Source organism: Octodon degus, unplaced genomic scaffold (genome assembly GCF_000260255.1).
Source record: "Octodon degus isolate 3935 unplaced genomic scaffold, OctDeg1.0 scaffold00115, whole genome shotgun sequence".
NCBI classification, from domain to species: Eukaryota; Metazoa; Chordata; class Mammalia; order Rodentia; family Octodontidae; genus Octodon; species Octodon degus.
Window position 1 is genome coordinate 1006532 of NW_004524691.1, and position 22612 is coordinate 1029143.

At 37.2% G+C, this 22612-nt stretch overlaps 1 pseudogene across 1 annotated transcript; it reads left to right on the plus strand.

Annotated features, from left to right (window-relative positions):
* Window positions 1-17055: 17055 nt before the first annotated feature.
* On the plus strand, window positions 17056-18968 carry LOC101584590 (annotated as a pseudogene). The gene has a single exon (XR_192721.2). The product of XR_192721.2 is annotated as a Golgi reassembly-stacking protein 2 pseudogene (transcript).
* The last annotated feature ends 3644 nt before the right edge of the window (window positions 18969-22612 follow it).

The following is a 22612-nucleotide window of genomic DNA, read 5'->3' on the forward strand; positions in this document are numbered from 1 at the left end:
ACCAGAACACAACTTATGTCTGATTTCTTCACCATCATACCTCTAGGGTTCACTTATTATTAGAAACTAGGAGCTAAATTTATGCAATTGTCCTTGATTCATCTATTACAAAATACAAATGTTTTTGTTAACATGTTTTCAATGGATACCAACTAACCCAACCTCCAAACCACTTCTAGATCCTTTTACATGATATGATATGTAGGTAGGCTAAAATATTAAGAGGCAAGATTAATGACAAACAGAACATGAATAGAATAAAAAAGTCCTATTAACAAAAGACTAAAGCAAGAGAGACTTACTTAATAGCATACTTACCATTCTGTCTTAAGGCCTTGAGTATAATGCAGGAAATGATACTCAAAGTGAGGTCAAGGCCATGCAATAGAAAAAGTGGAGCTGAGTGAAACAGGGATATTATATGGAAGAGTGTCATTTTATTTCAACTTTAGACTTCCCTGTTCCTAAACAGGAAATGTGCTACACTAGAGCCTTTCTTTCTTCTGGGAATACTAGTGAATCAATGCCAGTTCATAGCTGGTGGATCAGCAAGCACAACTAACTTGGATATGGATACAAGCAGTAGATATAACCATGTTCATAAAACAAGCAACAACATAGAAGATGCAGAGGGTCAGTGAGATAGCTCAGTAGCACAATACCTGCCTAGTAAATGCAAGGTCATAAGTTTGATTGCCAGCATGAGAGAGAGAGAGAGAGAGAGAGAGAGAGAGAGAGAGAATGAGAATGACAGGCAGACAGGTGAGATAACTCAGTGGACCAAACACCTGCTTAGGCAAGTGCAAGTGCAAGGTGCAAGGAATGGGGTTCAGACCCCTGCACCACACACCACACTGGCCCTACCCTGCCCCACAGGCATGCTGAAGCAGCCACCATTGTTGTGCCTGTAATCCCAGCATTGGGAAGGCTGAAAACAGGAGGATCACTAGGGGTCCAAACTGTGTAGTGAGACCCTGTACCAAATACATTAAATAAATACATAAAATCTACGTATCTATAAAAAAGGAAAGAAAAAGAAGCAGAAAAGGTGGAGAAAGTACTATAGTAAACATCACCAAACTATCTGACATTATTTTAAATGTCATATTGGTACACTTTCCCTTCGGTCATCATCCTACCATAGTTTTAAGTCCACATCAATTTGTGTCTTGGGCCCATGACTATTAAAGAATTTCCTCTGCTGTGGCTGAAGTTTTGCAGAATTTTTTCCTGACCATACAAGTACCTAATGTAACAGATTGAGACTGCTGCTGCTAATCCTCATCACCAAGATAGTCCCTCCTCCTTCTCCTTATTGACTCTATTCTGAGTTTGATGATGCCAGGTACTGAGGGCACGGCCATCTGATCCAAGGGTGCTGTCTTTTGTTACTGCCAAGGATTCCAGCATGAATGTTTTCCCATTGTATCAACTACATTATTGAGATCTTTTGTTCTCACATCCCACAGAGTTATGAATGTAGGAAGGAGGCATATGTCTATTATATTTATTTACTTTGCTGAGAATCCCTTGAGCTAGGTCCCAAATGTTAACTCATGGTGACATTCTGAGTGACAGAAAATGCCCTGAACTCAGAATCTTTAACCTCTGCCCAAAACACTTGAATTTCAATGTTCAGCTCCCTTGTGATAATTGTTTCTTACTAGACTCCCCACTTCAGTCTGAAATTCCTATTGCGTGTGCTGTGCCCCTTATTGCTGACATTCAGTGAGTCTATGTGCCTGAAAGGCTGTACCCTGTGTTTGCAGCTGGCATTCATCCTAATTGGGGTACACTGTCTCCAATCCACCCTCATTCGGGGGGGAAGCATGATAAATGCTCAGGGAATGGCAGTTTAGAAAAAAGTCACAGGAAAATATCACAAGAGAGGATGTTTTCCATGCCACAGTTCTTTAATAATAGTAAAAATTCTACATTGTTATTAAAACATTTATTATTTGAGAAGACATCAATGTTTCTCATTTATACTGGAATATATTGTAGTACGTAGTTCAAAATATGATAAAACAAATCTTCTCATAGCAAGGAATGATCACAAAGTCTCAGTGTGGTTCTTTGTTTGGTTGGTTTTTTTCTTTTGCTTTGTTTTGCGGTACAGGGGATTGAACTCAGGACTCTGCGATTGCCAGGTAAGTGCTTATACTACTGAGCTATCGCCCTGGCCCTCAGTGCAGTTCTTTGGAATTAAAAAAAAAAATAAGGCAAGAATTACCCATTTCCCTACTCCTTCTCTTCATAACAGAATTCCCAAGTTTTGCCTGAGAGCATGATCACCTAGTTAGAGACTACATTTTCCTGGCAGGAGTAAAAATGTGATCATGTTTCAGTCAATAGAATGAGAAAAGAAGCTATATATACAACCATGAGTCACATCAAATAGGAACAATGTAGAAGAGTCTGCACTCCAAGGTGCAGACCAGAATTTCCAAACAGGATGAGCAAGGCCCAAGCTAGTGTAGGAAGCAACAACATGCAAAGAGCATTGGTACCTTGTCAGTCTCATTCTGGGTTATTAAATGAGAACAGAACAAATTCTTATCTTGTTTGAGTCCAAGTACTGTTTTGTTTTGTAGGTATTTATTATAGCAGCTTATTCTACCTGCGAACAAATACAAGAAAACCATTGTTAATGCTTTCAGTCTCTGGAAGGAAGAAACAAAGTTTAAATTAGCATATGTGAAAAAAGATAAATAAATAAATTAGCATATGTGAATGACAGGGAAATGCATGGTGGAATCTAGGGACTGCGTGGTCAATGTGTAACATCTACTGGGAAGAAAAACTCAAGGCTTTTACATTTACCTGTTTGTAGCTACACTAAAAACTATATAACAGGCTAAAAATGAACCCCTGTTCAAAATTTAATGTGGCATAAGAGGATTATGTTAAAGCAATTTCCTGATAATACTCTTTGTAACTACTTTTCTTACATAAATTCCCAGCCCATCATACTAAAATTAATAAATAAATAAGACTTTTAAAGTGATTGGATTTGTCAAGATAATTAATACCTTGGGGTTCCTGTGCCCATGAGGATTGGTGCCAAGACACGTACACACCAATATCCAAGGCTGCTCAAATCCCTTCTACAAACAGGTACAGCATTTACATATAACTGAGATACATCCTCCAGCCTTCTTTAAATCATTGTTACATTTCTTGTAATGTAATATAAGCACTATGTAAATATTTGTACTGTATTGTTTATGGAATGTTAAGAATAAAATCTATTCATGTTTAGAACAGGCACAGTCATTTTAGGAATAACTATGTAGTACACATCATCAACAACATCAAATTTTTTCTGAATATTTTAAGTTGTGTTTGGTTGAACCTGTGGATGTTAAACCTGTGGATACAAAGGACTCACTCACTAGCCATTGTAACAAACACTCAAATATTTGGGAACACAATAGAAGCTCTGTTCTTTCTCACACCAAATCTAATGCAGAATAATCAGAATTCTTAAGCAATTATTCTATAAACTATGTCTTTATTATGTGTCCTTTTGTTAAAATTTTTATACCACCACAGTTTCCTATCTTCCTGCCATGTGGTTGAGGGGCTGGTAAAGAAAGAGTTGGCAGGAGATGCACAGCATATGTTGTCACCTAAGGCCTAGAAGCAAAGACCAAAAGTTTCATTCATGTATCTTTGATCAGAAATGGTCACAGAAATGGGCCCAAGAGATAGCTTATTGGACTAAGTACCTGCCTAGGCAAATTCAGGGACCAGTCTTTGATCCCTAGCACCACATTATGCCCTACCTGCCCCACCCCACTCCTGGCCATGCTGAACTACCACAGAGACCAGGCATGGTGTAGCAAGTCTGTAATCCTAGAACTGAGGAGGCTGAAAACAGGAGAACCACTATAAATCCAAGTTGTGTAGTGAGACACTATACCAAATACATAAGTGAAAAAATTAAAAAGACTGGTCACAGGAAAGACTAGGAAATGCAAAGAGTTCTTGAATATTCATAACTCTTCAGAGTCCTTTTCACAAAAACTATCTCTAAATAGAGGGTTTATAACTTTTTATTCCTTTAATTCCTGGTCCTTTGTAAAAAGTGTAATCTATAACACACTGAAGTTAAGGATTTAGAAGAGTCTCCACTCTATCATATTAAGCCTAATTTTATGTGGCTTGAAAGGAATGTATAATGAAGTACTTCATCCTTAAACAATAGACCTCACATGAGTCACTACACTCACATAGGAAACCAAATGAGCTGGAGTATTAGATTGACTGAAGGACATCCTCAGAGTAGGGAAGATCAGAGCTATTCAAGCTTTGACAGCTCTTATGTGCTTTCAAATGTAATTTTGGAAACAAGCTGGGTGTATCATATACAAAAGGATCTAAAGATTTGAAATGGAGTTTGATTTTACATAGAAGCATTATTTACAGTAGTTGTACTGCAAAGAAATGGGAAATAGACACTTCAAAATAAAGGGTATTAGACTAAATTGTCTCTGATACGAAGAAATTCAGTGGATCAAATCTTCCCTACAAAAGTTAAGCAATCAATACTCTATATTACCTACCTGCATTTAGTTTTTCAGAGAGAATTTTTTGCTAAAGTGTACATCTGCCATATTACCCAGAGATCTTCCATCTGGAGAAGCAAAACAGGAATTTCTCCCCTGGCATCTCCTTCTGACCCTGAGCAGAGGACAGGAAAGCAAGAACTGGTGAATCCAGACTGAGGTAAACAACCACCCACTTCTACTCAGGTCTTTAGACTCCAGCTCTTTGTTGATAAGCCATCTTGGCTTCAGTGCAAATGATCTGAACTGGTGAAGACTTTGGCAATGGAGGAATATTCTTGTTAATAGGTTTGCTGATGTGCTATATAGCAGTCAAAGTAAAGCAGCATTTGTGACAGTGTAGGCTGCCAAAATGTCTGTTGCCACTGGTTGATCTGGTGGCTGATGAATTAATTTATCAATTGGGTCTTCAGACAGAAAATAGAGACTGTGTCTTTCTGTAAAGTAATAAAACTTTTTCAAATAGACTAAATGCCTGCAAGATGCCAGCTTTATTAAGAAATACCAAACCAACATAATAATCCTTTGTTTAAATGTTGATAGTTTATGAACCATGAAGAACAAATGAATTTCTTTACATTTTCAGCCCTGAACTTTATGATATAATTTTTTTTAATCCAAGCTTTTAAATAAAGTTGTCTTGTAAGGCCAGTATTAAAAATTAGTGAAACATTTAAAAACCATGGTCTCAATCTGAAATTAACTGGATTTGGCAAGAATCTAACCAATTACAAACCTATTTTGGAATCTGGAATTAGGCCAAGCCATTAAGATAGCCTATACAAAACAGTCCAAGTTAATAAGTGAAGAGCTCAAAATTAGAATGAACCCAAAATGAGGAGACCAGCTGCCTAACACCTGGTGGATAATGAAAACCAAAATCAACTGTTAAGAATAGCTAGAGAAATGGTTGAAGCACAGAGTGATAGGCTGTATCAAGAAGACTATTTACAGAAAAAGAGGAACCTTGAAAAGAAGGAAAGAACTCAGATTTCTCAAGCTAGTAAATTCTAACTGAAACAACGCAAGTTTGCATCAGAGAATTTCAGCACCAATATCTAACTTAAGTTTTATAGTGGAAGACAGAATAGAAAATCTAAGACTTACTTTTAAGCACTGATAGAAAATCACAAGTAAAGTCTTAAATGATTTTATTGCTAGTTCTTATTAATGATCCCAAAAGGAAGTAAGTGAGACCTTCCCTCAAAGAGGCTCTAATATTAAGAAAGTTTCTTAATCCTTCAGTCTTCAATTAACCTGTAGGGCCTAAATTTATAGTTCTTTCCTAATTTCCTTATTAGGAAGCTGTTTGTTGGGCCTAGTGAACAATATGGCCAACTTAATGACACAGTGCAGAAGTCCCTCATAATTTCTCAATGTTCTCAGTACAGAGGTGGATTCTTTTCTCCCCCCAGAGGTAGACTCTTAACAGTACAGCACCACCACAACAAAATTACCTTTACTGTATCATTATAATTATTGTGTAAGGAGCAAATGTTTTGTTTTGTTTCAGTTTGGTTTGGTTTGCTTTGGCTTGGTTTGCTTTGGTTTTCAGGTTCTGTTCGTAAACATAAGTGAAGTGAATTCTTGGAGACACCCCCATGTTTTAGCAGCGTGCCTCCCTCAGTACCTTTCTTCAGACTTCACCCAGTCCTATGTATAAGAACATGGCCTGGGTGACAGGTCACCATGTGTGCAGCCCGGGATTCCCTGGGAGGAAGAGGCAAGCTTTACAAAGCCAGAGCACCCTCCACCAATTACATTGCCAGGCACAGAGGAGGAGCTTAAATTCTAGATGGAAGACTCCACAAATTTGAAAAATAACAAACTTAAACTCATTGCATGACTGCAAGACAGTGCTGACTCACTCGATAAATGACCTTCACCAAGAGACACTTGGGTTTATGTGGCAATATTATGTCAAAAGAAAGCATTTGAGGAGGAACTTCTAAGTCCAAATATTTAACTTTCAACTCCAGGACTCAGAATCTTATACTCCTTCACTCTTTACCATACATATGTAGCCTAATCCTTCAATAACTTCTTTAAAATAACAATATAAAACAATACATTTTTCACTTATTTAAAGTCATTAGTACAGTTTAAGATGTATGAACAGAACAAAGAAAACTAGAAAAAGAGATAGAAAAAAGTAATTACTATTTACTCTTAGCTTTGCTAAATTATAGGTATAATTCTGGGTACTTTAAGTAGTGTCTCATCGAAGCCACAAACTGATAGTTTCCATTTCCAGGCAAGAAAACATGGTTTGTAGAGGTTGGTTTGCTTATACCCTGTTACTTAGCTAGAAAAATTACAAAGACAGGACTAAAATCCAGATTTTTTCTGCTACATAACTCTTTCAAAAAGTTTTTCCATCTATTTTTGACTCAGATTTTTTTATTAATTTTATTGAGAAACAAATAGCAATGAGACAGTTTCAAAACAGGTTAGTAGGACAGTTACAGTAATTAGTACATTGCATCTTGTTGTCTTCATAGCAGTTATTCATTGTACAAGATGCAGATATGATATCTTGTCCAAACACTATTACTACAAATCTTTCTTCTCATTGAATTAAGAGGAAGTAGCTGTATATCTATTCTATTTTGTATATACAGACACAAAATGGTCCTTCATTTATACCCCCTTTTTTGTTTAGTTCTGTCAGAGATGGGTGTTCTAATGTCATTTAAATATTGTAGGTGTGTGAGTTCAGTAAAATAATCCAATAGTTCATAAGAGTAGTGGGTTATCCATAGGACTGGCAATGTCAGAAGTTTATGACTTGAGCCTTTTACAGCTCAGCATATTAATAAGGCATTACTTTTTATACCTCATGTTTATACTTTAATGCTGAATGGTTAAGACCAAGATAAAGCAAGATCTATATAGCAAGAAATGTAACTTCTGTATCTGACAAGGTCAGTCAAATCTGCTCAGGATTTACCCTGAAACCGTGTACCACAGTTTGTAGATCCCTTATCAGTGTCAGCCACCATGTAGATGAGTCATGGCCATTGATTGACCAGTTTGCTGTCTGTGAAAGCCTGACAGAATGTTTTCTCTCCATTGACTCTCCTTAGGCACACACTACATTATCGATCACTTTCCTCCGCGGCCCCATAATCTCCTGGATCAGAAAATTTGAGACCCCATTGAGTTACAGGATGTTGCAGAACAGGATCACTTATGTTCTGAGTCCTCACTGACCTTCAATGGCTATGGACAAAATGTTGGCTGTCCTTGCAGACCTTCTTTTTCTCTAATTTTTGGTCTGCACACTTAAGTTATTAACCCTCGAGAAGAGAAGCTTAATGATATTATTACCCTATAACATCGGCAGTTGAGCTTAATCTCACTATCTGTCTGAATATCAAACATCTTAGACATCACACAGAACAGGTACTTTCCATCAAGTATTGATATGTTAAACTTTAAATCCCAACAAAATGTGAAGAAAAAATATTAAAATTAGGAATAGGGGCCGGGGAGATGACTCAGTGGAATAGTGGCCAGGGAGATGGCTCAGTGGAATAAACGCTTCTCTGGCAAGCACAAGGGCCTGAGTTCAATCCCCAATTCTGCCAATAAATAAATAAATAAACAAACAAATAAAATTAGGAATAAATAATTATGTATTTTTGCACAGAAATTTAGAAATCTAACCACATACAGCATTATAGCAGGACAGTCCTATGACATTTTTTTTTGTCTCTTGTTTTCATTTATTAACCTTTTTTTTTTTTCATGGAACCGGGGATTGAATGCAGGCCCTTGCGTTTGCCAGGGAAGCACTTATTCCACTGAACCATCTCCCCAGCCCCTTATTAATCTTTTTTTAAACAAACATTTAATTGAGAGACTGTATAGGAGTAATTGATATGACTTTACTCAGATTTAAACAGCAATCAAAAAAATCATAGCAAATCTGTATTCACTTTCTTCATAAAGTATTTTGGTTTTTTTCCTTCAGATGCTGTATTCTGACTCTTTGAAGCCAATAATCAACACTCAAGAAATTTCTATGTATTATTTACCTCACTTTGCCCAATTCTTTACAAATATATGCCACTGTTAAAGTTGAATCACATCCTCCCAAAAGATGTTGATAGCCTAATCCCTAGGACCCACAAATGAGATCTTATTTTGAAATACGATCTTCACACAAGTTCACTATAAGATAAAGTCATTAGAGGGCCCTTATAGTTGAGCATAGAAACATAATATTCTGTGATGGTTCTTCTGCCAGTCAGGAATACCAAAGATGCCAGAAAACACTGAAAGTACCTACGTGAGACATATAAACTGTCCTCCCTCATAATCCCCAGAATCTTGCAGATACTCTGCGATTAACTTTTTTTTATTCTTTTCCACTTTTTTAAAAAGAGAATATAAAATAGTATGAAAACAGAAAAATTTTAAGTCATACAGAGTTTCACTTAGCAAAATAACTTGAATTTCACAGTATTTGTTGTAATACATAGTGTTGTCTTCCAACCAGTTATTCAAATTATCAGATATATGAATATAAAACCTTTTATTTTTAAGAAGAATAAAACTAGTAAAAAAATATTAGAAACAACATTTTCACTCAAGAAAATGATAAACAACATTGGTTGTTATATTGCATACTGTTGTCTTCATATTAGTTGTTCACTTTACCAGACATAAGCATGTAAAGTGGGCCAAGAAAAGAAATTAAAATGAAGACAGAAAAAAAATTTATTAACTTCTCTTTTCAGTATATCAGCAGAAATCAACAGCACAATTATTCAATCTATCTTACATATATACATGTATATTTCTTTTCCCCTTTCTTCTTTTCTCTTTTCCTTCATCCAAGCTGTTCTTCCCCTTTGAAGAGTTCCTTTTTCTTTCACAATATTTATTGTAACTTTCAGATTTTCTTTTCTCTTTCCTGTTCTGATACTTGGGAGGCAATACAGTGTTTACACATGTGGGTATGATTTATTTCTCTTATGAGTATATTCTCTAGTTGCATCCATTTACCTATAAAAGCCTTGAGTTTCTCTTTTCTGTTTTATCCATTCCTCAGCTGATGGACACTTGTGTTGTTTCCCAAGACTTAACTATGACAAATTGTGTTGTTATAAACATGGGTACGCATATATTGCTGTGGTATGATATTTTTGGTTCTTCTGGAAAAACGTTCAGGAGGGGAATAGCTGCATTTTTTATTGAACTCCTAATTTTCAGAAATGTGAGGTAATAATTTTCTGATGTTTAATATGCTCAATTTATGGTACTTCTTTTTACAGTAACCCTAGGAAACTAAGACAACCACCATTCAGTAAACACTATCATATATACAACCATAAAAGATCAGCAAAAAGTTATATAACACAAAATTATTAAGACTATGAAATGAAAATTCAGAAAATTAAAATAATCTAATATTTGATCAATATATGTTTATTATACTCTAATCATCACCATATTCAATTAATGAGGCTATCAGATGTAACCAAGCATTTTCTTTTTTTTTCTGGAACCAGGGATTGAACTCAGGCCCTTGCGCTTGCCAGGGAAGCGCTTGTTCTACTGAGCCATCTCCCTGGCCCCACCAAGCATTTTAATTACACAAATTTCTCACAATATAAAAGCTCAGTCTAATAATTTTAATACCTCCTAGAACTATATGCTTTAAGATTCACCCATGTGATATTGACAAATACATTTTTTAATTCACAGATTAAATTGATATTATCCAGAAATTGAAAGATGTTTAATTAATGAAAATCAGTCATAAATTTCAGCAGCAAAAAAAATGAATTATGACACCGAGAATCAGGGCAATAAAGAGTGATAGCTTTGAGGAGTAGCTTATCCAGAACCTACAATAGTTTCTAACAATTCAACCTACAGACATACATGATAATGGATACTTTCATATCCATTGCCAGTTTGCTTGAATGCACAACATAAAAAATTTTAAAAAACATGTAAGACTGCATTTTAATTAACCTAATTGAACTTGTACACAAATATTAAAGTTCATTTGTGAATTACTTGAAAAATCATCAGGGAATTGAGACTAGCATGCTTCTACTATATATCATAAGAGATTAGTTGCCACCAAGGAAAGTAGACAATGATAATAGGCTGCATAGATCCACACATTTTGTATTTTTCCTTATCTATTTCTCATTAATTACCAACCAACACTTTTAGCTCCAACTATTGGAATGAATTATTCAAGAAGAAACTATTTAAAAATTTACTGAATTAATTAATTTTTCATTTGTTCAACAAATATTTATTTTGCCTCTAGTGGGGGCCAGATGTTGTCTTAACAGCAGTGGTAAACAGAACAGATAACTTCTGTCCTCATAAAACTGTGCTTGAACTCATGTGTGAGCCTGCTTGAGACAAAAGAAGTGGTTAGAAATGTAATACTTGGCTGCAGAGATTGCTCAGAGGCTTAAGTGCATGCCTGGAAAGTGAAAGGTCCTGAGTTTGATCCCCAGTACCACAAGAAAAAAAGAAAGAAAGAAAGGAAAGTGTAATATTCCTATATGACATTCATATCGTATCAGATGGTCAGGTCTATACAAAATATCTCAGATCACAAAATAGTATACAACACAGGATTAGGAGTCCAACAGTTACAAAATTACATCTGAGTTAAGTAATGAAAACTGTCTGCTTCAGACACCCATTGCATCTCTGTCTAGAACTCTTTCTTCAGTGAGTTCTACTAATCCCTGTTCCACATCCAGTCCCATAGCAGCTGCAGCTGTTTACAATGTGATTCTACCCCTAAGAGCAAGCACATTATATATAATCATTTAAAATCTAACATAAATTATAACTGCCATACTTGAAGCAAAATCCACATAGCATCTAAGGGTATTCTGTCCCTTAAAATTGAGAAAAAATTTACATAAATGCCAATTTTTATCTTGGGACTCATGAACATCTTCAACCTTGACTTTCCACCCTGCTAATGTATTGCTTATTCTGTGATGTTTGGGTACACCTATATTTCCATCATTTTCAAACCAAATATGCCACTCAAAAATAAATAAAATGACCTTACTTTTATGAGGCTTTAAAATGTTTGGCATAACTCACTGAAAGCTTCAGAAATATACTCCAAATACATAAAAAGAAATACCATCTGGATGTCTATCGTTATAATACCAGCACCCTAAAACTGAACATCAGTATCTCTCTTCTAAGTCCTGGGTTAGTTTGCTGTGTCAGCCAGCTATTTTTCTCCCAACCCTCTCCCTATTCTACACTTGTCAATTCCTATCCTTTTTTTTTTAACACAACAATTGGCCCTTTTATTACCAGAACTTTAGTTAAGCTAGTGCCAGTTTTAAAAGACTATCAGATCTTTTCTTAAACAAAGGCAATTTCTTCCTTAAGAAACTCTCTTTTTTCTTGTGATAAAGTGTTTTTTTATCCACTAAAGCCTCTTAGTCATGAACTTCAGGAAAATATAAAAAGGGAAAACATCATGCTAAGGAGATTTAAGTGAGTAGCCAATGCTTAGTTGGGGTTTTGAAGATTGGCACATTTCCTTAGACTCATTCTGATGAATGCTATTTTTATGGGAAATATTGCATAAGAAAATAAAAAGCAATGCAATAGTACAAGCTATGGTGAGGACCCATAAGTGACATTTTCCAAGCATACCACAAGTAGAATTCCAGGTCATATTGAAAAGGAATATAGTGGTGAGTGGCAGAGAAGATCTTGAAATATGCTGCATGGGAGTAAAGACATACTATAAATCCCCAAATATTTTAACTGTTCATGAGATAACTAGTCTCTATTTTAAGATATGAACTGTAGGAATTTCTGCCAATTCAACAGATAGTAGGTTCTTATGATGTGATGGGCATGCTGCTAAGAACTGATAATATAACACAAATAAGTGCTCACAATGCTAATATTTTGGGGAAATTTTAGGGCAAAACTGCCTTCCCAGGGTACTAAGACAGACACATTATCAGCACCCACAGGTTCATATGATATTTATGTTTCCAGTCTTTAGGGCAATGAGGAGGGGGCTGAAGTAGCCAGAGCCTCAGCATATATGCCCAAAACCACAGAAAAACTTTTCATTGACATCCACGTGTAATAGAAATATTGTGACCCTTGGATAAAATTCTATTCATACCACTGGGAAGCAATGGCATGTGACTGTGACAGCATTGCACACACCCACAGGATGATGATTAAAGCACATGGGCATGGGAGCTACTTATGAGAAATAGATGTTGTTGAGTTCTTGTGGGAGGTTAGTATGAAAAAGAGGACAATGAATTCTAAATGAGACATACAGAGAAGGAAATAACCTCTACAATGAGCTGTCTATCAAGGAAGAGTAGAAGAAAGTTTGCAGAATTGAAAATGTTTGAACTTGGTCCTCAACTAAATATTTTATACCTGAGAAATTCTGAGGCATTCTGTATTGCAATGTTTGTACCAAATCTCTAACGTTTCTCTTGTTTATCCTACTCAGAATATGAACTTCAGATGCTTAACAAAGTTTCAGAAGAAGAAGTCAGAACTGGGATATTTATAAGGGTTGTAGTTCTGGGCTCAAAGGTGTGGGTGTCTTTCAGGTAGGAAGTTTGAGATTCAACAAACTTTATTATGTAATACTTAGAGTTTGGTGGGCTCAGAAAAGAATGTCTTGTAACCAGACTTGATATGTTAGCAGATTGAAAATTAACTTTTCCTCAGGTGAGCAGATTGTTGTTATAATTAATCTTTAGGAATTCCCTGAAATAAATATAAAGTTATGCTGCAATTTTTGTTCTAAGACAAAGATTTTCTAAAACAAACAAAAATTATATTGAAAGGTTAGCTGGTAGCTTCTTTGACACAAGATGGTCTCAGCTGTCACTTTCAAATTTCTAAAACAATGTTGAATTTCCTAAAAAAAATGTTAATTATATGTGCCAACATGAATGAAATGTAGTTACATTTATAGTGTTCCCAAAGCTTTGTCATTCATGTAAGACAGAAGTCCCCAACCTTTTGTCACTAGGAATCAGTTTCATGGAAGACTATTTTTTCATGGACCCAGGTGGAGGATGCTTTAGGATGATTCAAGCACATTGTGTTTATTGTGTACTTTAATCTATTATTGCATCATAACATACGGTAACTTACAGGCTTAGAACAAGTTCCATTTCAGAATTGTTCTTAAATCAGATTCTTTTTTAAGCCAATACTAAAGTTTATAAAGTACACCAGTGCAAGTTCACAACATAAAAGTGTGTAAGTCAGGGACTTACTGTACAAAGAAATGGTTGTACAAAGAAATGGTGTGGGAGAGCTTCCAGGTCCCATGTGCCCAACCACGGAAACTCTCCAGACCAAAAACCAGACTGCTTGAGTGAGACCTTCCGCTGCACCCTCGGGGCCCTTTCAGAGAGCGCACCCCACACACAGCCCACTGACAAAGAACTTCTGCCACACATTCAGGACCCCCAGATCCAGCCCAAGCTCAGGATCAGTGAGTGTGTGGGAGAGCTTTGGCTCCTGTGCGGCGTCCAGAGGACTCTCTGGACCAAAACCCAGACATGAGACATTAGTGAGATTATCTGCCATGCCCTCTGGATACCTCCACACCTCCTGAGCCCATCTCCCAAGCCCATCAAGTGAGTGAGAACTTTTGCTGTAATCTCGGAAACCTCCACATCCAGCCCAAGACCAGGCCCAGCTAGTGCGTGGGAGAGCTTCTGCACTCCCTTGCACCACCTGAGACACAAGCACAGCAGAGAGGCACAAAAGGTTCACTGCTGTGCCAGAAGGGCACAATAGGCACACTTCCAAGGGCTACAGCAGGAAGGAGTTGAGCACAACAGGTAGACCCAAGTCAGACACAACTCTATAAAATCAAACTTAATAGATCTGCACCCAAATATCAGTAAGTGCTAAGGTTATAACTGCACCAAAGCTCTACACAAAAGGTTAGAGGTCAGTGTTATAAGAAATGACAAAGAGAAGGAGGAAAATGCAATCTCAGGCCTTGAACCCACGCCAAACAAGTACACAGGACACTACCTCAGCTGAAATGTATGCATTAATAGCATCTGAAGTAAAGAAACAACAGAAGAAAGGTATAGAGCAACTCATCAGAATTAATCTCCAAAACAAAAAAAGAAATATCTGAATTACTAGTGTCAGAAGTAAAGAAAAAACTGCAGAAAGGTATAGAGGAACTCAGATCAGAGTTAAACTTTGAAATTAAAAAAAAATCTCTGAATTAATAGCATCTGAAGTAAAGAATCAAATGCAGAAACATATGGAGGAAAACCAAACTGAAAAAATTTCTGTAGTAAAAGAATCGATAACTGATTCTAAAGAAGACATTGATAAAAAAAAATACAGGAGATTGGAAAAATGATGGATCCCTTGAATGAGCAATATAGGAAAGAAATAGACCACATGAAGCAGAGTCAAAGAGTTAGAGAAAAACTTAAAATCTCAATCACAAGCTTGTAAAACCATTTCAGTAAAAGTGAAGACAGAGTTTCAGATCTTGAAGATGCTGGTGCAGCTAGTAAAAAGGTGAGAAAGGAACTCTGAAAAACAACTATGAGGTACAAAAAAATAATTGATCACCTGCAAGATGATGAAAAGATAACAATCTGAGACTAATAAGCATCAATGGGAAGGAAGGTCAATAAAAATGGTGTAAAAAGAATAGGGGCAGAAATAATAGCAGAAATCTTCCCAAATGTGAGGAAACAATATGACATTCAGGTAACTGAAGCATACAGAAGTGTAAATAACTTCAACACAATTAAAAACACATCGAAATATATAATAGTCAAGATCCCAGAAATCCAGCATAAGAACAATATACTGAAAGTCACTACAGAAAAGAAAAAATCACATTTAAAGGAAAAGCCATCAAAATACTGGCAGACTTCTCTTCACAAACCATGAAGGAAAGAAGAGCATGGAGCAGAGTACTTCAAGCACTCTATGAAAACAAATTCCAGCCAAGATTACTATATCCTACAAAACTCTCTTTCAAGTTTGATGGAGAAGTGAAATACTTCCAAGACAAAGAACAACTAAAGAATTTCATGATGACAAAGTCAACCCTAAGCATACTACTGAAAGATGTTCTAAAGAGGGGCCGAAATTATCAGAATGCCATGAACAGGAACAGAAGGAACCCACCAAATAGGGCAAACAATTAAACACAGGAGAAAAAGGAGTAAACAACAGTAGGTAAATAACATGTCAATCATAAATCAGTACATCTCAATTATAATGATCAACGTAAATGGACTCAATTCACCAATTAAAAGAATACACTCGCACAGTGCATTAGGAAACAAAATTCAACAATATTCTGTATACAAGTAACACACTTAACTCATAAATAAATTCATATACAGAAAGTCAAGGATGGAAAACAATAGTACATGCCCCAGCACCTCACAAAAAAAGCAGGGGTAGAAATTCTATTCTCAGACAGTCTCAATTTCAAATGAAGAATAATCAAATGAAATAAACATGGCCACTACATAACAGTTAGGGAAAAAATTCAAGAGGAAGAGGTAACATTCATAAATACCTATGCACCAAACATAGGAGCACACAATTATATAAGACAAATCTTCATGGAGATGAAAAGTCTAATATCCAATATCACAATCTTAACAGGAGACCTTAACTCCCCCTTATGCCAAAAAGATTAGTCAAGCAAACAAAAAATTAGCAAAGAAGCAGGAGAACTGAACCAGAGCTTGGAATAAAAGGACTTAGTGGACATGTACAGTGTTTCACCCAATGAAAGCTGAAAACTCCTTTTTTTTTTTCATCTGTACATGGGTCATTTTCTAAAATAGATCACATACTGGTCCATAGTTCATGCTTAAGTATATGCAAGAAAACAGAAATTATCCCATACATATTATCTGACCAAAATGCAATGAAACTGGAAATAAATGAGACAAGAAAAAAGAAAAACCCCAAAAAATACATGCAAATTAAACAACACCCTACTCAGCAACCAAAGGATCACAGATGAAATTAAACAAGAAATTCAATAATATCTACAATTCAATGGAAATCCCAGCACAACTTATCGGACCTTACAGGACACGATGAAAGCACTTCTCAGAGGGAAATTCATAGCTGTGAACTCACAAATTGAAAAAGAGAATGGGAACAAATAAAAACAATAATATTGTACTTACAACATCTAGAAAAGGAACAGCAAACCAAACAAAGAGTCCAAAACCCGGAAGAAATCATAAAAATTGGAGCAGAAATTAATTCAATTGAGATGAAGAGAACAGTTCAAAGAATTAACAAATCAAAAACCTGGCTCTTTGAAGGATTAATTAAAAATGATAAGCCGGGCGGGCTGTGCGGCCTGGCTCTAGGCCGGCAGCGAGGGTCACGTCCCAAGTATAGCGCGGAAGAGCGCAGCGGTGCGCGCAGGGCAGAGAGCAGCACCAACCTGGCTCGGCCTCCTGGATTGCCCGCCGCCCTGGGCTCCTCGCAGAGCTTCGAGATCCCGGGCGGGGGCACGATAGGCTACCACGTCCTGCGGATACAAGAAAATTCCCCAGGACATAGAGCTGGGTTGGAGCCTTTCGTTGACTTTATTGTTTCTATCAATGGTTCAAGATTAGTAAGTCCACTGTTTTGAATAAAGACAATGACACTTTTAAGGATCTGCTGAAAGCAAATGTTGAAAAGCCTGTAAACATGCTCATCTATAGCAGCAAAACCCTGGAGCTGCGGGAGACATCAGTCACACCAAGCAACATGTGGGGTGGCCAGGGATTACTGAGGGTGAGCATTCGCTTCTGCAGCTTTGATGGGGCAAATGAAAATGTTTGGCACGTGTTGGAAGTAGAATCAAATTCTCCTGCAGCATTGGCAGGTCTTAGACCTCACAGTGATTATATCATTGGAGTGGATACTGTCATGAATGAGTCTGAAGATTTGTTCAGCCTTATCGAAACCCATGAAGCAAAGCCACTCAAGCTTTATGTGTATAACACAGACACTGATAACTGTCGAGAAGTGATTATTACACCGAATTCTGCATGGGGTGGAGAAGGCAGCCTAGGATGTGGCATTGGATATGGTTATTTGCATCGAATACCTACACGAAGGAAAGAAAATTTCTCTTCCAGGACAAATGACTGGTACACCTATCATTTCTCTTAAAGATGGGCTTACAGAGGTCCAGCTGTCCTCAGTCAATCCCCCATCGTTGTCACCACCAGGAACCACAGGAGTCGAGCAGGGTCTGTCTGGACTTTCTATTAGCACAACTCCACCAGCTGTCAGTAATGTTCTCAGTACAGGTGTACCAACAGTGCCGTTGTTACTGCCTCAAGTAAACCAGTCCCTTGCGTCGGTGTCACCAGTGAACCCAGCTACTATGTTACCAAGTCTGGTGCCTTTGCCTGTGGGACTGCCTGACCTCCCCAGCCTCTCCAACCTCAACCTCCCCACACCACACCTCATGCCAGGCCTTGGCCTACCAGAGCTCGGAAGCGCAGGTTTGCCACCTCTTTCAGCCTTGCCTCCTCGAAACTTACCTGGCATCACACCTCTCTCCATGCCAGCAGAGTTCCTCTCGTCGTTCCCCTTGGTTCCAGAGGGCCTTTCTGCAGCCAGCTTGGGAGAGCTGCTGTCCACGCTCCCGCCTGCCAGCAGCCGACCTTCCGACCCTGTCACGACTACTGCAAAGGTGGAGGAGGCCGCCACACTCACTGTGGATGCAACGTCCCCTGCCCCCAGGGTCCCCAGAGCTGTGGAGGACAGAGCCGGGAACCCCACCCCAGCCAGCGAGCGGCCTGCGTCTGCCGCCCCAGATGCAAATGCATCTGAGCCACCTTCACTTTGAACAATTCTTCAGAACTACAGTGGTGTATTTATTTGACCACGGAATCTGTCTGGAAATGCAAACTATCATTAATTTCATACTAGTTTGTACTGTATCTGTAGGCATCATGTAAATAATTCTAAGGGGAAAACTAGGCAAGATGTGGGTTTGTATCCTGCCAAGGTGGTGTGGGGTGCCCCGCAGGGAAGAAATGACCAAAAAGTGCTTGTACTTTAAATGAACAAAAAGAGTTGTGAGGGTAGCCTGCCACCAGGCATCCACTGCCATTCGGGTGTGCATTCTTGGGAAGAGAGGTGCCAGGGTGTCCATGAGGATCCCTGTCCCCTGCTGCTCCTCTGTTATGAAAATTAAATATTTTACACCTACTTCTCACATGCAGCATTTCTTTACTTTGTAAATTGTTCACAGAAGTGCAGATCACTTCACTTAAATTGTAAAAACAAAGATGCTGTGCTTTTGGTCTCCGTGAGTCACATCTCTGTTAAGGTTTACGGCAAATCTCGTTGAAGGTGTTTGTTGAAGTTACCATTGTGTGCTATTAACTGAACATCTTTTTCTTCAACCTTCATACAGATCCTTGTTTTGAGCTCTCAGAGTCACTCAGACAACATTTTGTAACTGCTGCTGTTGCTTTATATATCCACCATTCAGATGGCATTTAAAGAAAAATAAATGAGATGTTTCAGAGTTTTAAAGAAGGTGACACTTGTAGCTGCTTACAATACAAGTAGACTGGGAAAGCAGAGATACAGCAATAAATACAGCAATTTTAGTTTAAAAAAAAACTGATAAGCCCCTAGCTAAACTAATCAAAAAAAGTAAAGAAAAAATTCAAATACAAGCAATAAGGAATGAAAAGGATGTAATTACCACAGACCTAGTGGAAATTCAGAAGATTATCAATAGCTATTTTGAGAACTTTTACCCTTATACAATAGAAGACACAGAAGAAATGGACAGATTCCTACAAAGATACAAATGACCAAAACTAAAACAAGAAGATATAACAACTTTCAATAACCCAATAATAGCCAATGAAATGGTAAATGTAACAAAAAGCCTGCTGACAAAGAAAAGTCCAGGCCCTGATGGATTCACAGGTTAATTCTACAAGAAATTTACAGAAGATATAATCCCAATACTCCGCAAACTCTTCAATGAAATTGGAAAGGAAGCAGTCCTCCCAAAATCCTTCCTGGAGGCAAATATTATACTGATAACAAAACCAGGGAAAGATGCAACTAAAAAAGGGAACTACAGGCCAATCTCCCCAATGAATGTAGATGCAAAAATACTCAAAAAAATACTAGCAAATGCAATAAAGAAAATCATCAAGAAGATTATGCACCATGACCAGGTAGGATTCATCCATCATGCAAGGATGCCACAATATATGCAAATCTATAAATGTAATATGCTATATCAATAGAGCAGAATCTAAAAACCATGATCATCTCAATTGATGCAGAAAATGCTTTGACAAAGTCCAACACTCATTCATGTTCAAATTCCTACAGAAAACTGAAATAGAAGGCCTCTACTTCAATCTGATAATAGCCATGTATGACAACCCAATGGCTAACATAATTCCAAATGGGGAAATACTGAAATCTTTTACTCTCAGATCTAATACAAGACAAGGATGTACTCTATCACCCCTCCTGTATAATATAATTCTGGAAACATTAGCAAGGGCCATTAGATAAGAGTGAGAAATAAAAGGAATAGGAATAGGTAAAGAAAAAATTAAATTATCGTTATTTGTAGATGACTTTACTTGGAAGACACAAAAAACTCCACCATGAAGCTACTAGAATAGATAAACAAATTCAGTAGCATAGCAGGATACAAAGTCAATACCCAAAGATCAATAGCATTCCTCTACACAGATAACAAACACACTAAGAAGGAAATAGGAAAAACAATACCTTTTACAATAGCACTGTGAAAAATGAAATACTTTGGAATTCATCTAACTAAAGAAGTCAAGGATCTTTTCCCGGAAAATTACAGTACTCTGAAAAAAGAGATCATAGAGGATTTCAGAAAATGGAAAGATATACCCTGTTCCTGGATAGGAAGAACCAACATTGTGAAGATGGCCATACTCCCAAAATTGCTGTACAGATTTAGTACAAACCCTATCAAACTATGAACAACATATCTCACAGACCTATAGAAATTGTTCCTAAAATTTATTTGGAACCAGAAATGACCTAGAATAGCAAAGGCAATCCTGACCAACAAAGACAAGTCAGGAGGCATTGCAATTCATGGTTTCAAATTGTACTACAAAGCTACTCTGGTAAAATCAGCATGGTACCAGCAACAAAATGGACCTGAGGATTTATGGAATGGATTAGAAGATGCAGAGGCCTCTAGAAACACACTCAACCACCTTATCTTTGCCAAAGGGGCCAAACACACTTACTGGAAGAAAGATAGCTTCTTTAACAAATGGTGCTGGAAAAACTGGCTCTCTACATACTGAAAAATAAAACTTGACCCAGGTCTATCACCATGCACTAAGCTAAAGTCAAAATGGAATAAAGATCTAAACATTAAAACAGAAATACTAAATGTCCTGGAAGTGAATGTAGGAGGAACTCTTGAAGACATAAGGGAACCCAAATAGTTCATGACAAAAATCAAATCAAACGGGTAATACTTGAAACAATTAACAAATTGGACTTCTTATTATTAAGAAGTTTTTGCACATCAAAAGAAATTACTAACATAGTGAAAAGACAACCCACAAATTTTGAAAAATGTTGACTAATAAGTACTCAGACAAAGTTCTGCACTCTAGGATTTATAAAGAAGTAAAAACCATTAGGATCCCAAAATTTACAGACCCAATCCAGAAATGGGCATCTGAGGTGAACACACACTTGTCAGAGGACAAAATTAAAGAACTGAATGAAAAATAGGAGTAAAGAATTATATATGTTTACACATAAGTCCAGAAATCTAAAGATATACAGCATTGTTGCAGGATAGTCCCACAACATTCCTTTTCCTGTCTTCTGCCTTCATTCACCACCCCATTCATTTTTAAAGAATCATCTATCTGAGAGACAGCATGACAGCAACAGTCTTGTCATGACAAGCAGCATGCTTTCAGAATACCAGAATGGCAGGCACTCCAATCATGAACTTACTATTATAAATTGCCATCTTCAGTGCAGTTCACAGGTGTTAACATATATAGTTAGTCAGAGTGAGAATCCTTCCAATTAACTGCTAGATTCAAAAATCTTTTGATGATTCTCAGGATCATTGCCTTACCTATCTTGTACATTTAACTGTATGGCTTGCCTCTGCCATGTTTCCTAGCTCTTCTCCTTGATCTCTCTTTATTGTTCTAATAGTGTTTGTAAATAGGATATCATGTCTGCATCTTGTACAACAAATGACCACTAGGAAGACAGTATGCAAATTCTTAATTATTGAAACTGTCCCTACCAATTTGATTTGAAACTGTCTCATTGCTATTTGTTTCTCAATAAATTATGGGAAAAAAGAAGCGAATAAATATATGAAAAAATGCTCAACATCACTAGCCATCTGTGAAATGTAAATTAAAACCACACTGAGATACAATCTCATCCCACAAAGAACGGCTATCATAAATAAATCACCCAACAATAAATGTTGAAGAGGCTGTGGGGAAAAAGGAACCCTTTTCCACTGTTGGTGGGAATATAGACTGGTACAACCATAATGGAAATCAGTGTGGAGAATTCTAAAAGAACTAGGACTGGGAATCCCATTCAAACCAGCAATCTCCCAACTGGGAATTTCCCAGAGGACCTAAACACATCTTATCATAGTGATATATGTGTACCTATGTTTATAGCAACACAATTTGTGATAGCCAAATCTTAGAAACAACCAAGATGCCTGTCACCTGAGGAATGCATGAAAAAGATGTGGTTTTGTTTTGCTTTATTTTTTTGAATCAGGGATTGAACTCAGGCCCTTGAGCTTGCCAGGGAAGTGCTGATTCCAGTTAGCCATCTCCTTGGCCCCAAGATGTGATGTTTTTATACAATTGAGTATTACTCAGCTATGAAGAATGATAAACTAAACACATTTATATTTAAGTGGATTCCACTTGAAGATATACTCATAAGTGAAGTAAATCAGACTCACGTGTTTAAAT